This window comes from Microcebus murinus, chromosome 20 (genome assembly GCF_040939455.1).
Source record: "Microcebus murinus isolate Inina chromosome 20, M.murinus_Inina_mat1.0, whole genome shotgun sequence".
Taxonomy (NCBI): Eukaryota; Metazoa; Chordata; class Mammalia; order Primates; family Cheirogaleidae; genus Microcebus; species Microcebus murinus.
Window position 1 is genome coordinate 40,801,726 of NC_134123.1, and position 14,371 is coordinate 40,816,096.

Genomic DNA, 14,371 nt, shown 5'->3' on the forward strand with positions numbered 1-14,371 from the left:
GCGCGGGGCGCTCGACCTTTGCCCCCAGCCAGGGGCCGCCCTCCCCCACAAACCCTTTCAGCTGTGCCCCCCGCCCTGTGCGTGGGCTGCCGCCTATTCCCCAGGGCCAGGGCTGGGGCACAGCGCATGGGGGAGGGGAGCGAGTGTAGGGGCGTCTCTCGGGATGTGTCCCATGGGTGGGGTGGGGTGGGGTGGGGTGGGGTGGGGTGGTTTGGGGGGCTCTGAAGAAATCAATCCCCTCTGTCTCCTCCCTCTGGAAAACCCCCAAGCCCTTGGAGAACTGCGGGCACCGCTACCGTGGGGGCCGGACCCTGCTCTGTGTCCTTCTCTGGCCCGGTCCAAGGGGCCTGGGCCTGGCCCGGGGTGGATTGGACCCCAACCACCCCGGGGTGTGGACTTGCTAAAAATCGGCGATTAGCTATTGGATTCGAGCTTCATCTGGGTCATTTCACTAATGAATGCACCGAAAAGAGTTTCCTAATACATCTGTGAGGGTGGCAACTGAAAGAGAAATTTAAAGCTGACAGAATAGGCGAGGAAAGGCACAGGAGATTTCCAAACCCAGTAAGGAAGCCTTTCCCGAAATGGAAGAAAGAAAGGAGCAAATGAAAACACCGGTAGCCCGCCGGGGTCAGAGTCTGCTCATTAGAGAAAGTACCCTGACCAGGTTCACCCGTGGGTGGGTGGCGAGCTAGCGGCATTCAGAAGAGCGAGGCCCACAGTCTGTGCAGAAGACACCTGCACTCGGGCGTGTGTGGCGGCTCGATTCACAAGCAGCTCAGATGTTAAACCAAGGAGAAGCCAGGGAGTTCCCAACGCCCCAGGTGTCCTCAGCCCACGACTGGCTGCTGTGAAAATGCGAAGCCCGGGTCCCGGTCTCAGAGCAGGACAACCAGGAGGTGTGATGTACACCCCGGGGTTCCCAGGAGGATCAGGCTGAAGCTTGGACTTGGCCTCAAAGTGTCCCCTCGCCTGGCCACCCCCTTCCCCTTCCTGCTCCTCTACTCCTGGTGCCCCTCCACCCAGGGGCCAGACCTTAAACAGTCACCCGCAAGAGAATCCTGGTCCCAAAGAAGCCTTCTGGGGGACCCGTGCTGAGAGAGGTTGTGGGCATGGCCCGCTGGGGCTCTGCCCGACCCAGGTCTGGGAGATGCAACCTCCCAGCTCTGGGTCCCTGCAGGAAGTGTCGGCAAGAACAGGGCCAGTCCTCCAAAGGCCCAGGTGCAGGGAGCCCAGGCCAAGCAGCCTGTGGAAGAAGCCACATGCCGTGCCACCCCGGGAACACGACTGTAGGTCACGGCCCCTGCCACCTCCTCCTCCTCCTCCTCCTCCTCCTGCTCCTCCTCCTCTCCCCGACATGGAGCAGGGCTCAGAGACACCTCAGACGCTGCTAGCAAAGTCCAAAGGGCATCGGTTGCTCCTCCAAAGCGCACCCCCGACCCCCAGCAGGCCGCGTTGTCCAGCCAGCCCCTGGGCCTCCCCGGGGTGCCCGGCACAAAAGTGCAGACACCCACCTGACTGGCAATATCAGCTTGAGGACGTTTCTGCCACTCTAAGGACCCGCAGGCCAGCTGGGCCTCCGGGCAGGCAGGACAGAGAGCCCCGGAATCCGACGCGGCGGAGAGCTGGGTGTACGTCCCCACCAGGAGGCGGTCCCCACCTCCACGGCTCTCCCCTCGCGGGGAGCGGCAGCCGCAGGGCCTCAGAGAAGACACCAGGCTGGGCCCCCGCGGCACAGTGGGGGCACGTGCCCCGCGCGAGACTGCTGCGGCCGCCCTGCTGCCGGGTTCCTGGAGGGCTTCCTGGAAGCAGCGTCCACACCAAGCCCTTGGAAGGCCCAGGCGACGGAGGAGCCCGAGGTGGGGAGGAGCGAGTCAGGCAGGGGCCAAGGTGATGGGCCGGGCGGGGAGGAGCGTGTCACGCAGGGGCAGAGGACGGTGACAGGCCGGGCGGGAAGGAGCCGGTCAGGCAGGGGACCAGGACAGTGACGGGCCTGGCGGGGGAGGAGCGCCTCAGGCTGGGGCAGAGGAGACTGGGCTGGGTAGGGGTCAGGGTTACAGTTAGGGCGCCATTCACAATCGCAAAGATGTGGAAGCGCCCCGAGTGCCCATCGATCCACGGGTGCATTAATGAAATGTGGCGCGTGGACACCACGGAGTGCCGTTCAGCTATGAGGAACAGCGGTGAGAGGGCACCTCTCGTGTTCTCCCGGCCAGAGCTGGAACCCGTTCCAGTAAGCCAAGTGTCCCAAGAACGGACACAAGAGCGCCACGTGCGCGCGCTCGCCGGCAGATTGGTAGGAACCGATGGACACCTAAGTGGACACAGAGGAATCGCCTTCATCGGGTGGGTGTCGGGCGGGCGTGGGGAGGGGATGGGCGTGCACATCCATTAGGAATGGGGTGGGTGCGCACCAACCGGGGCATGGGCGCACTTGAAGCTCTGACCCGAGGGGGGAGGCGGGGACAGGGCGATGCAGCTGACCTTAACATTGGTACCCCCACCATACGCTGGGAGAAAATGAGAAATAAATGAATCAGAAAACGGGGGGGAGGGGGGCACGGGCAATACATGTCACCTCAATACGTGGACTCCCATGATCTGCTCGGAGAGAGAGAGAAAAGGAAATGTAATCATAGAGATAAGAGACACCTTTTCAGAAAATGAATCCGAAAAGAAAAGTAAAATGAGGCCTGTGGAGCAGGTCTGCGTGTGACTCCGGATCCCCCAACATCCAGTGCCACCACCAAAGATTCCTACGTGTAGCCCGTAGAACCCCAAAAGCAACGGGACGAGTTCTGGTCACATACTCGCTCAAAATGACGTCCTGGAATTCTCCTGGAACTCCCTCCCCTCTCAGCCTCTCAAGGTTTCCTCCAGCGTGTCGGTTCCCACAGACCAGACCTTTGGTCTGACACCTGACAGTCCAGATGCCACGCATGCTGCCGCGTGGCGGCGGTGTCACGGCTCGGGACAAGAGGAGGCCCCACGGTGCGGGCTGGGGCGCCAGGCACCGCGACGGGCGCTGAGGGTGGGGGTGATCCCCCGGACCGCCGCCGCCGCGCTCCCAGAAAGGGGACAGAACAAGAGGCAAAAAACAAAAAAAACAAAAGCCTACGGCACCCGGTATTCCCGGGCGGTCTCCCATCCAAGTACTAACCAGGCCCGACCCTGCTTAGCTTCGGAGATCAGACGAGACCGGGCGCGTTCAGGCCGGCTTGGCCGGAGACGGTGGAGGGCGCCCCTGCCCCGCTCAAGAAGCCGAGCCTCTCTGCGCTTCCCCTCGCCGGCCGGGTCCGGCGGGCTCCGCGGGACTGGGGAGAGGGGCGGGGCGGCGTGGGGGGCTGTCCACACACACACACACACACACGCGTGCGCGCGCGCGCGAGATGGGCCTCCACGGGTGGACCCGCCAAGGTGGAGACCTTCCAGCCCCCCTCCTCTCCTCGCCTCGCCTCCTTCACCTACCCGCCCCCCACCCCCAGCGCGCCGCCGCTGCTGACTGCGCACGCGCGCGCGGGGCGCTCGACCTTTGCCCCCAGCCAGGGGCCGCCCTCCCCCACAAACCCTTTCAGCTGTGCCCCCCGCCCTGTGCGTGGGCTGCCGCCTATTCCCCAGGGCCAGGGCTGGGGCACAGCGCATGGGGGAGGGGAGCGAGTGTAGGGGCGTCTCTCGGGATGTGTCCCATGGGTGGGGTGGGGTGGGGTGGGGTGGGGTGGGGTGGGGTGGTTTGGGGGGCTCTGAAGAAATCAATCCCCTCTGTCTCCTCCCTCTGGAAAACCCCCAAGCCCTTGGAGAACTGCGGGCACCGCTACCGTGGGGGCCGGACCCTGCTCTGTGTCCTTCTCTGGCCCGGTCCAAGGGGCCTGGGCCTGGCCCGGGGTGGATTGGACCCCAACCACCCCGGGGTGTGGACTTGCTAAAAATCGGCGATTAGCTATTGGATTCGAGCTTCATCTGGGTCATTTCACTAATGAATGCACCGAAAAGAGTTTCCTAATACATCTGTGAGGGTGGCAACTGAAAGAGAAATTTAAAGCTGACAGAATAGGCGAGGAAAGGCACAGGAGATTTCCAAACCCAGTAAGGAAGCCTTTCCCGAAATGGAAGAAAGAAAGGAGCAAATGAAAACACCGGTAGCCCGCCGGGGTCAGAGTCTGCTCATTAGAGAAAGTACCCTGACCAGGTTCACCCGTGGGTGGGTGGCGAGCTAGCGGCATTCAGAAGAGCGAGGCCCACAGTCTGTGCAGAAGACACCTGCACTCGGGCGTGTGTGGCGGCTCGATTCACAAGCAGCTCAGATGTTAAACCAAGGAGAAGCCAGGGAGTTCCCAACGCCCCAGGTGTCCTCAGCCCACGACTGGCTGCTGTGAAAATGCGAAGCCCGGGTCCCGGTCTCAGAGCAGGACAACCAGGAGGTGTGATGTACACCCCGGGGTTCCCAGGAGGATCAGGCTGAAGCTTGGACTTGGCCTCAAAGTGTCCCCTCGCCTGGCCACCCCCTTCCCCTTCCTGCTCCTCTACTCCTGGTGCCCCTCCACCCAGGGGCCAGACCTTAAACAGTCACCCGCAAGAGAATCCTGGTCCCAAAGAAGCCTTCTGGGGGACCCGTGCTGAGAGAGGTTGTGGGCATGGCCCGCTGGGGCTCTGCCCGACCCAGGTCTGGGAGATGCAACCTCCCAGCTCTGGGTCCCTGCAGGAAGTGTCGGCAAGAACAGGGCCAGTCCTCCAAAGGCCCAGGTGCAGGGAGCCCAGGCCAAGCAGCCTGTGGAAGAAGCCACATGCCGTGCCACCCCGGGAACACGACTGTAGGTCACGGCCCCTGCCACCTCCTCCTCCTCCTCCTCCTCCTCCTGCTCCTCCTCCTCTCCCCGACATGGAGCAGGGCTCAGAGACACCTCAGACGCTGCTAGCAAAGTCCAAAGGGCATCGGTTGCTCCTCCAAAGCGCACCCCCGACCCCCAGCAGGCCGCGTTGTCCAGCCAGCCCCTGGGCCTCCCCGGGGTGCCCGGCACAAAAGTGCAGACACCCACCTGACTGGCAATATCAGCTTGAGGACGTTTCTGCCACTCTAAGGACCCGCAGGCCAGCTGGGCCTCCGGGCAGGCAGGACAGAGAGCCCCGGAATCCGACGCGGCGGAGAGCTGGGTGTACGTCCCCACCAGGAGGCGGTCCCCACCTCCACGGCTCTCCCCTCGCGGGGAGCGGCAGCCGCAGGGCCTCAGAGAAGACACCAGGCTGGGCCCCCGCGGCACAGTGGGGGCACGTGCCCCGCGCGAGACTGCTGCGGCCGCCCTGCTGCCGGGTTCCTGGAGGGCTTCCTGGAAGCAGCGTCCACACCAAGCCCTTGGAAGGCCCAGGCGACGGAGGAGCCCGAGGTGGGGAGGAGCGAGTCAGGCAGGGGCCAAGGTGATGGGCCGGGCGGGGAGGAGCGTGTCACGCAGGGGCAGAGGACGGTGACAGGCCGGGCGGGAAGGAGCCGGTCAGGCAGGGGACCAGGACAGTGACGGGCCTGGCGGGGGAGGAGCGCCTCAGGCTGGGGCAGAGGAGACTGGGCTGGGTAGGGGTCAGGGTTACAGTTAGGGCGCCATTCACAATCGCAAAGATGTGGAAGCGCCCCGAGTGCCCATCGATCCACGGGTGCATTAATGAAATGTGGCGCGTGGACACCACGGAGTGCCGTTCAGCTATGAGGAACAGCGGTGAGAGGGCACCTCTCGTGTTCTCCCGGCCAGAGCTGGAACCCGTTCCAGTAAGCCAAGTGTCCCAAGAACGGACACAAGAGCGCCACGTGCGCGCGCTCGCCGGCAGATTGGTAGGAACCGATGGACACCTAAGTGGACACAGAGGAATCGCCTTCATCGGGTGGGTGTCGGGCGGGCGTGGGGAGGGGATGGGCGTGCACATCCATTAGGAATGGGGTGGGTGCGCACCAACCGGGGCATGGGCGCACTTGAAGCTCTGACCCGAGGGGGGAGGCGGGGACAGGGCGATGCAGCTGACCTTAACATTGGTACCCCCACCATACGCTGGGAGAAAATGAGAAATAAATGAATCAGAAAACGGGGGGGAGGGGGGCACGGGCAATACATGTCACCTCAATACGTGGACTCCCATGATCTGCTCGGAGAGAGAGAGAAAAGGAAATGTAATCATAGAGATAAGAGACACCTTTTCAGAAAATGAATCCGAAAAGAAAAGTAAAATGAGGCCTGTGGAGCAGGTCTGCGTGTGACTCCGGATCCCCCAACATCCAGTGCCACCACCAAAGATTCCTACGTGTAGCCCGTAGAACCCCAAAAGCAACGGGACGAGTTCTGGTCACATACTCGCTCAAAATGACGTCCTGGAATTCTCCTGGAACTCCCTCCCCTCTCAGCCTCTCAAGGTTTCCTCCAGCGTGTCGGTTCCCACAGACCAGACCTTTGGTCTGACACCTGACAGTCCAGATGCCACGCATGCTGCCGCGTGGCGGCGGTGTCACGGCTCGGGACAAGAGGAGGCCCCACGGTGCGGGCTGGGGCGCCAGGCACCGCGACGGGCGCTGAGGGTGGGGGTGATCCCCCGGACCGCCGCCGCCGCGCTCCCAGAAAGGGGACAGAACAAGAGGCAAAAAACAAAAAAAACAAAAGCCTACGGCACCCGGTATTCCCGGGCGGTCTCCCATCCAAGTACTAACCAGGCCCGACCCTGCTTAGCTTCGGAGATCAGACGAGACCGGGCGCGTTCAGGCCGGCTTGGCCGGAGACGGTGGAGGGCGCCCCTGCCCCGCTCAAGAAGCCGAGCCTCTCTGCGCTTCCCCTCGCCGGCCGGGTCCGGCGGGCTCCGCGGGACTGGGGAGAGGGGCGGGGCGGCGTGGGGGGCTGTCCACACACACACACACACACACGCGTGCGCGCGCGCGCGAGATGGGCCTCCACGGGTGGACCCGCCAAGGTGGAGACCTTCCAGCCCCCCTCCTCTCCTCGCCTCGCCTCCTTCACCTACCCGCCCCCCACCCCCAGCGCGCCGCCGCTGCTGACTGCGCACGCGCGCGCGCGCGGGGCGCTCGACCTTTGCCCCCAGCCAGGGGCCGCCCTCCCCCACAAACCCTTTCAGCTGTGCCCCCCGCCCTGTGCGTGGGCTGCCGCCTATTCCCCAGGGCCAGGGCTGGGGCACAGCGCATGGGGGAGGGGAGCGAGTGTAGGGGCGTCTCTCGGGATGTGTCCCATGGGTGGGGTGGGGTGGGGTGGGGTGGGGTGGGGTGGGGTGGTTTGGGGGGCTCTGAAGAAATCAATCCCCTCTGTCTCCTCCCTCTGGAAAACCCCCAAGCCCTTGGAGAACTGCGGGCACCGCTACCGTGGGGGCCGGACCCTGCTCTGTGTCCTTCTCTGGCCCGGTCCAAGGGGCCTGGGCCTGGCCCGGGGTGGATTGGACCCCAACCACCCCGGGGTGTGGACTTGCTAAAAATCGGCGATTAGCTATTGGATTCGAGCTTCATCTGGGTCATTTCACTAATGAATGCACCGAAAAGAGTTTCCTAATACATCTGTGAGGGTGGCAACTGAAAGAGAAATTTAAAGCTGACAGAATAGGCGAGGAAAGGCACAGGAGATTTCCAAACCCAGTAAGGAAGCCTTTCCCGAAATGGAAGAAAGAAAGGAGCAAATGAAAACACCGGTAGCCCGCCGGGGTCAGAGTCTGCTCATTAGAGAAAGTACCCTGACCAGGTTCACCCGTGGGTGGGTGGCGAGCTAGCGGCATTCAGAAGAGCGAGGCCCACAGTCTGTGCAGAAGACACCTGCACTCGGGCGTGTGTGGCGGCTCGATTCACAAGCAGCTCAGATGTTAAACCAAGGAGAAGCCAGGGAGTTCCCAACGCCCCAGGTGTCCTCAGCCCACGACTGGCTGCTGTGAAAATGCGAAGCCCGGGTCCCGGTCTCAGAGCAGGACAACCAGGAGGTGTGATGTACACCCCGGGGTTCCCAGGAGGATCAGGCTGAAGCTTGGACTTGGCCTCAAAGTGTCCCCTCGCCTGGCCACCCCCTTCCCCTTCCTGCTCCTCTACTCCTGGTGCCCCTCCACCCAGGGGCCAGACCTTAAACAGTCACCCGCAAGAGAATCCTGGTCCCAAAGAAGCCTTCTGGGGGACCCGTGCTGAGAGAGGTTGTGGGCATGGCCCGCTGGGGCTCTGCCCGACCCAGGTCTGGGAGATGCAACCTCCCAGCTCTGGGTCCCTGCAGGAAGTGTCGGCAAGAACAGGGCCAGTCCTCCAAAGGCCCAGGTGCAGGGAGCCCAGGCCAAGCAGCCTGTGGAAGAAGCCACATGCCGTGCCACCCCGGGAACACGACTGTAGGTCACGGCCCCTGCCACCTCCTCCTCCTCCTCCTCCTCCTCCTGCTCCTCCTCCTCTCCCCGACATGGAGCAGGGCTCAGAGACACCTCAGACGCTGCTAGCAAAGTCCAAAGGGCATCGGTTGCTCCTCCAAAGCGCACCCCCGACCCCCAGCAGGCCGCGTTGTCCAGCCAGCCCCTGGGCCTCCCCGGGGTGCCCGGCACAAAAGTGCAGACACCCACCTGACTGGCAATATCAGCTTGAGGACGTTTCTGCCACTCTAAGGACCCGCAGGCCAGCTGGGCCTCCGGGCAGGCAGGACAGAGAGCCCCGGAATCCGACGCGGCGGAGAGCTGGGTGTACGTCCCCACCAGGAGGCGGTCCCCACCTCCACGGCTCTCCCCTCGCGGGGAGCGGCAGCCGCAGGGCCTCAGAGAAGACACCAGGCTGGGCCCCCGCGGCACAGTGGGGGCACGTGCCCCGCGCGAGACTGCTGCGGCCGCCCTGCTGCCGGGTTCCTGGAGGGCTTCCTGGAAGCAGCGTCCACACCAAGCCCTTGGAAGGCCCAGGCGACGGAGGAGCCCGAGGTGGGGAGGAGCGAGTCAGGCAGGGGCCAAGGTGATGGGCCGGGCGGGGAGGAGCGTGTCACGCAGGGGCAGAGGACGGTGACAGGCCGGGCGGGAAGGAGCCGGTCAGGCAGGGGACCAGGACAGTGACGGGCCTGGCGGGGGAGGAGCGCCTCAGGCTGGGGCAGAGGAGACTGGGCTGGGTAGGGGTCAGGGTTACAGTTAGGGCGCCATTCACAATCGCAAAGATGTGGAAGCGCCCCGAGTGCCCATCGATCCACGGGTGCATTAATGAAATGTGGCGCGTGGACACCACGGAGTGCCGTTCAGCTATGAGGAACAGCGGTGAGAGGGCACCTCTCGTGTTCTCCCGGCCAGAGCTGGAACCCGTTCCAGTAAGCCAAGTGTCCCAAGAACGGACACAAGAGCGCCACGTGCGCGCGCTCGCCGGCAGATTGGTAGGAACCGATGGACACCTAAGTGGACACAGAGGAATCGCCTTCATCGGGTGGGTGTCGGGCGGGCGTGGGGAGGGGATGGGCGTGCACATCCATTAGGAATGGGGTGGGTGCGCACCAACCGGGGCATGGGCGCACTTGAAGCTCTGACCCGAGGGGGGAGGCGGGGACAGGGCGATGCAGCTGACCTTAACATTGGTACCCCCACCATACGCTGGGAGAAAATGAGAAATAAATGAATCAGAAAACGGGGGGGAGGGGGGCACGGGCAATACATGTCACCTCAATACGTGGACTCCCATGATCTGCTCGGAGAGAGAGAGAAAAGGAAATGTAATCATAGAGATAAGAGACACCTTTTCAGAAAATGAATCCGAAAAGAAAAGTAAAATGAGGCCTGTGGAGCAGGTCTGCGTGTGACTCCGGATCCCCCAACATCCAGTGCCACCACCAAAGATTCCTACGTGTAGCCCGTAGAACCCCAAAAGCAACGGGACGAGTTCTGGTCACATACTCGCTCAAAATGACGTCCTGGAATTCTCCTGGAACTCCCTCCCCTCTCAGCCTCTCAAGGTTTCCTCCAGCGTGTCGGTTCCCACAGACCAGACCTTTGGTCTGACACCTGACAGTCCAGATGCCACGCATGCTGCCGCGTGGCGGCGGTGTCACGGCTCGGGACAAGAGGAGGCCCCACGGTGCGGGCTGGGGCGCCAGGCACCGCGACGGGCGCTGAGGGTGGGGGTGATCCCCCGGACCGCCGCCGCCGCGCTCCCAGAAAGGGGACAGAACAAGAGGCAAAAAACAAAAAAAACAAAAGCCTACGGCACCCGGTATTCCCGGGCGGTCTCCCATCCAAGTACTAACCAGGCCCGACCCTGCTTAGCTTCGGAGATCAGACGAGACCGGGCGCGTTCAGGCCGGCTTGGCCGGAGACGGTGGAGGGCGCCCCTGCCCCGCTCAAGAAGCCGAGCCTCTCTGCGCTTCCCCTCGCCGGCCGGGTCCGGCGGGCTCCGCGGGACTGGGGAGAGGGGCGGGGCGGCGTGGGGGGCTGTCCACACACACACACACACACACGCGTGCGCGCGCGCGCGAGATGGGCCTCCACGGGTGGACCCGCCAAGGTGGAGACCTTCCAGCCCCCCTCCTCTCCTCGCCTCGCCTCCTTCACCTACCCGCCCCCCACCCCCAGCGCGCCGCCGCTGCTGACTGCGCACGCGCGCGCGCGCGGGGCGCTCGACCTTTGCCCCCAGCCAGGGGCCGCCCTCCCCCACAAACCCTTTCAGCTGTGCCCCCCGCCCTGTGCGTGGGCTGCCGCCTATTCCCCAGGGCCAGGGCTGGGGCACAGCGCATGGGGGAGGGGAGCGAGTGTAGGGGCGTCTCTCGGGATGTGTCCCATGGGTGGGGTGGGGTGGGGTGGGGTGGGGTGGGGTGGGGTGGTTTGGGGGGCTCTGAAGAAATCAATCCCCTCTGTCTCCTCCCTCTGGAAAACCCCCAAGCCCTTGGAGAACTGCGGGCACCGCTACCGTGGGGGCCGGACCCTGCTCTGTGTCCTTCTCTGGCCCGGTCCAAGGGGCCTGGGCCTGGCCCGGGGTGGATTGGACCCCAACCACCCCGGGGTGTGGACTTGCTAAAAATCGGCGATTAGCTATTGGATTCGAGCTTCATCTGGGTCATTTCACTAATGAATGCACCGAAAAGAGTTTCCTAATACATCTGTGAGGGTGGCAACTGAAAGAGAAATTTAAAGCTGACAGAATAGGCGAGGAAAGGCACAGGAGATTTCCAAACCCAGTAAGGAAGCCTTTCCCGAAATGGAAGAAAGAAAGGAGCAAATGAAAACACCGGTAGCCCGCCGGGGTCAGAGTCTGCTCATTAGAGAAAGTACCCTGACCAGGTTCACCCGTGGGTGGGTGGCGAGCTAGCGGCATTCAGAAGAGCGAGGCCCACAGTCTGTGCAGAAGACACCTGCACTCGGGCGTGTGTGGCGGCTCGATTCACAAGCAGCTCAGATGTTAAACCAAGGAGAAGCCAGGGAGTTCCCAACGCCCCAGGTGTCCTCAGCCCACGACTGGCTGCTGTGAAAATGCGAAGCCCGGGTCCCGGTCTCAGAGCAGGACAACCAGGAGGTGTGATGTACACCCCGGGGTTCCCAGGAGGATCAGGCTGAAGCTTGGACTTGGCCTCAAAGTGTCCCCTCGCCTGGCCACCCCCTTCCCCTTCCTGCTCCTCTACTCCTGGTGCCCCTCCACCCAGGGGCCAGACCTTAAACAGTCACCCGCAAGAGAATCCTGGTCCCAAAGAAGCCTTCTGGGGGACCCGTGCTGAGAGAGGTTGTGGGCATGGCCCGCTGGGGCTCTGCCCGACCCAGGTCTGGGAGATGCAACCTCCCAGCTCTGGGTCCCTGCAGGAAGTGTCGGCAAGAACAGGGCCAGTCCTCCAAAGGCCCAGGTGCAGGGAGCCCAGGCCAAGCAGCCTGTGGAAGAAGCCACATGCCGTGCCACCCCGGGAACACGACTGTAGGTCACGGCCCCTGCCACCTCCTCCTCCTCCTCCTCCTCCTCCTGCTCCTCCTCCTCTCCCCGACATGGAGCAGGGCTCAGAGACACCTCAGACGCTGCTAGCAAAGTCCAAAGGGCATCGGTTGCTCCTCCAAAGCGCACCCCCGACCCCCAGCAGGCCGCGTTGTCCAGCCAGCCCCTGGGCCTCCCCGGGGTGCCCGGCACAAAAGTGCAGACACCCACCTGACTGGCAATATCAGCTTGAGGACGTTTCTGCCACTCTAAGGACCCGCAGGCCAGCTGGGCCTCCGGGCAGGCAGGACAGAGAGCCCCGGAATCCGACGCGGCGGAGAGCTGGGTGTACGTCCCCACCAGGAGGCGGTCCCCACCTCCACGGCTCTCCCCTCGCGGGGAGCGGCAGCCGCAGGGCCTCAGAGAAGACACCAGGCTGGGCCCCCGCGGCACAGTGGGGGCACGTGCCCCGCGCGAGACTGCTGCGGCCGCCCTGCTGCCGGGTTCCTGGAGGGCTTCCTGGAAGCAGCGTCCACACCAAGCCCTTGGAAGGCCCAGGCGACGGAGGAGCCCGAGGTGGGGAGGAGCGAGTCAGGCAGGGGCCAAGGTGATGGGCCGGGCGGGGAGGAGCGTGTCACGCAGGGGCAGAGGACGGTGACAGGCCGGGCGGGAAGGAGCCGGTCAGGCAGGGGACCAGGACAGTGACGGGCCTGGCGGGGGAGGAGCGCCTCAGGCTGGGGCAGAGGAGACTGGGCTGGGTAGGGGTCAGGGTTACAGTTAGGGCGCCATTCACAATCGCAAAGATGTGGAAGCGCCCCGAGTGCCCATCGATCCACGGGTGCATTAATGAAATGTGGCGCGTGGACACCACGGAGTGCCGTTCAGCTATGAGGAACAGCGGTGAGAGGGCACCTCTCGTGTTCTCCCGGCCAGAGCTGGAACCCGTTCCAGTAAGCCAAGTGTCCCAAGAACGGACACAAGAGCGCCACGTGCGCGCGCTCGCCGGCAGATTGGTAGGAACCGATGGACACCTAAGTGGACACAGAGGAATCGCCTTCATCGGGTGGGTGTCGGGCGGGCGTGGGGAGGGGATGGGCGTGCACATCCATTAGGAATGGGGTGGGTGCGCACCAACCGGGGCATGGGCGCACTTGAAGCTCTGACCCGAGGGGGGAGGCGGGGACAGGGCGATGCAGCTGACCTTAACATTGGTACCCCCACCATACGCTGGGAGAAAATGAGAAATAAATGAATCAGAAAACGGGGGGGAGGGGGGCACGGGCAATACATGTCACCTCAATACGTGGACTCCCATGATCTGCTCGGAGAGAGAGAGAAAAGGAAATGTAATCATAGAGATAAGAGACACCTTTTCAGAAAATGAATCCGAAAAGAAAAGTAAAATGAGGCCTGTGGAGCAGGTCTGCGTGTGACTCCGGATCCCCCAACATCCAGTGCCACCACCAAAGATTCCTACGTGTAGCCCGTAGAACCCCAAAAGCAACGGGACGAGTTCTGGTCACATACTCGCTCAAAATGACGTCCTGGAATTCTCCTGGAACTCCCTCCCCTCTCAGCCTCTCAAGGTTTCCTCCAGCGTGTCGGTTCCCACAGACCAGACCTTTGGTCTGACACCTGACAGTCCAGATGCCACGCATGCTGCCGCGTGGCGGCGGTGTCACGGCTCGGGACAAGAGGAGGCCCCACGGTGCGGGCTGGGGCGCCAGGCACCGCGACGGGCGCTGAGGGTGGGGGTGATCCCCCGGACCGCCGCCGCGCTCCCAGAAAGGGGACAGAACAAGAGGCAAAAAACAAAAAAAACAAAAGCCTACGGCACCCGGTATTCCCGGGCGGGCTCCCATCCAAGTACTAACCAGGCCCGACCCTGCTTAGCTTCGGAGATCAGACGAGACCGGGCGCGTTCAGGCCGGCTTGGCCGGAGACGGTGGAGGGCGCCCCTGCCCCGCTCAAGAAGCCGAGCCTCTCTGCGCTTCCCCTCGCCGGCCGGGTCCGGCGGGCAACGCGGGACTGGGGAGAGGGGCGGGGCGGCGTGGGGGGCTGTCCACACACACACACACACACACACACACACACGCGTGCGCGCGCGCGCGAGATGGGCCTCCACGGGTGGACCCGCCAAGGTGGAGACCTTCCAGCCCCCCTCCTCTCCTCGCCTCGCCTCCTTCACCTACCCGCCCCCCACCCCCAGCGCGCCGCCGCTGCTGACTGCGCACGCGCGCGCGCGCGCGCGCGCGCGCGGGGCGCTCGACCTTTGCCCCCAGCCAGGGGCCGCCCTCCCCCACAAACCCTTTCAGCTGTGCCCCCCGCCCTGTGCGTGGGCTGCCGCCTATTCCCCAGGGCCAGGGCTGGGGCACAGCGCATGGGGGAGGGGAGCGAGTGTAGGGGCGTCTCTCGGGATGTGTCCCATGGGTGGGGTGGGGTGGGGTGGGGTGGGGTGGGGTGGTTTGGGGGGCTCTGAAGAAATCAATCCCCTCTGTCTCCTCCCTCTGGAAAACCCCCAAG

At 63.9% G+C, this 14,371-nt stretch overlaps 4 pseudogenes; all 4 read right to left on the bottom strand.

Moving 5' to 3' along the window:
- Positions 1 to 3,111: 3,111 nt before the first annotated feature.
- On the bottom strand, positions 3,112 to 3,230 carry LOC142862791 (uncharacterized; annotated as a pseudogene).
- A 3,400-nt stretch (positions 3,231 to 6,630) lies between these two features.
- On the bottom strand, positions 6,631 to 6,749 carry LOC142862792 (uncharacterized; annotated as a pseudogene).
- Positions 6,750 to 10,153: 3,404 nt separating this feature from the next.
- On the bottom strand, positions 10,154 to 10,272 carry LOC142862793 (uncharacterized; annotated as a pseudogene).
- A 3,401-nt stretch (positions 10,273 to 13,673) lies between these two features.
- LOC142862866 (uncharacterized) lies at positions 13,674 to 13,792 on the bottom strand (annotated as a pseudogene).
- Positions 13,793 to 14,371: the final 579 nt, after the last annotated feature.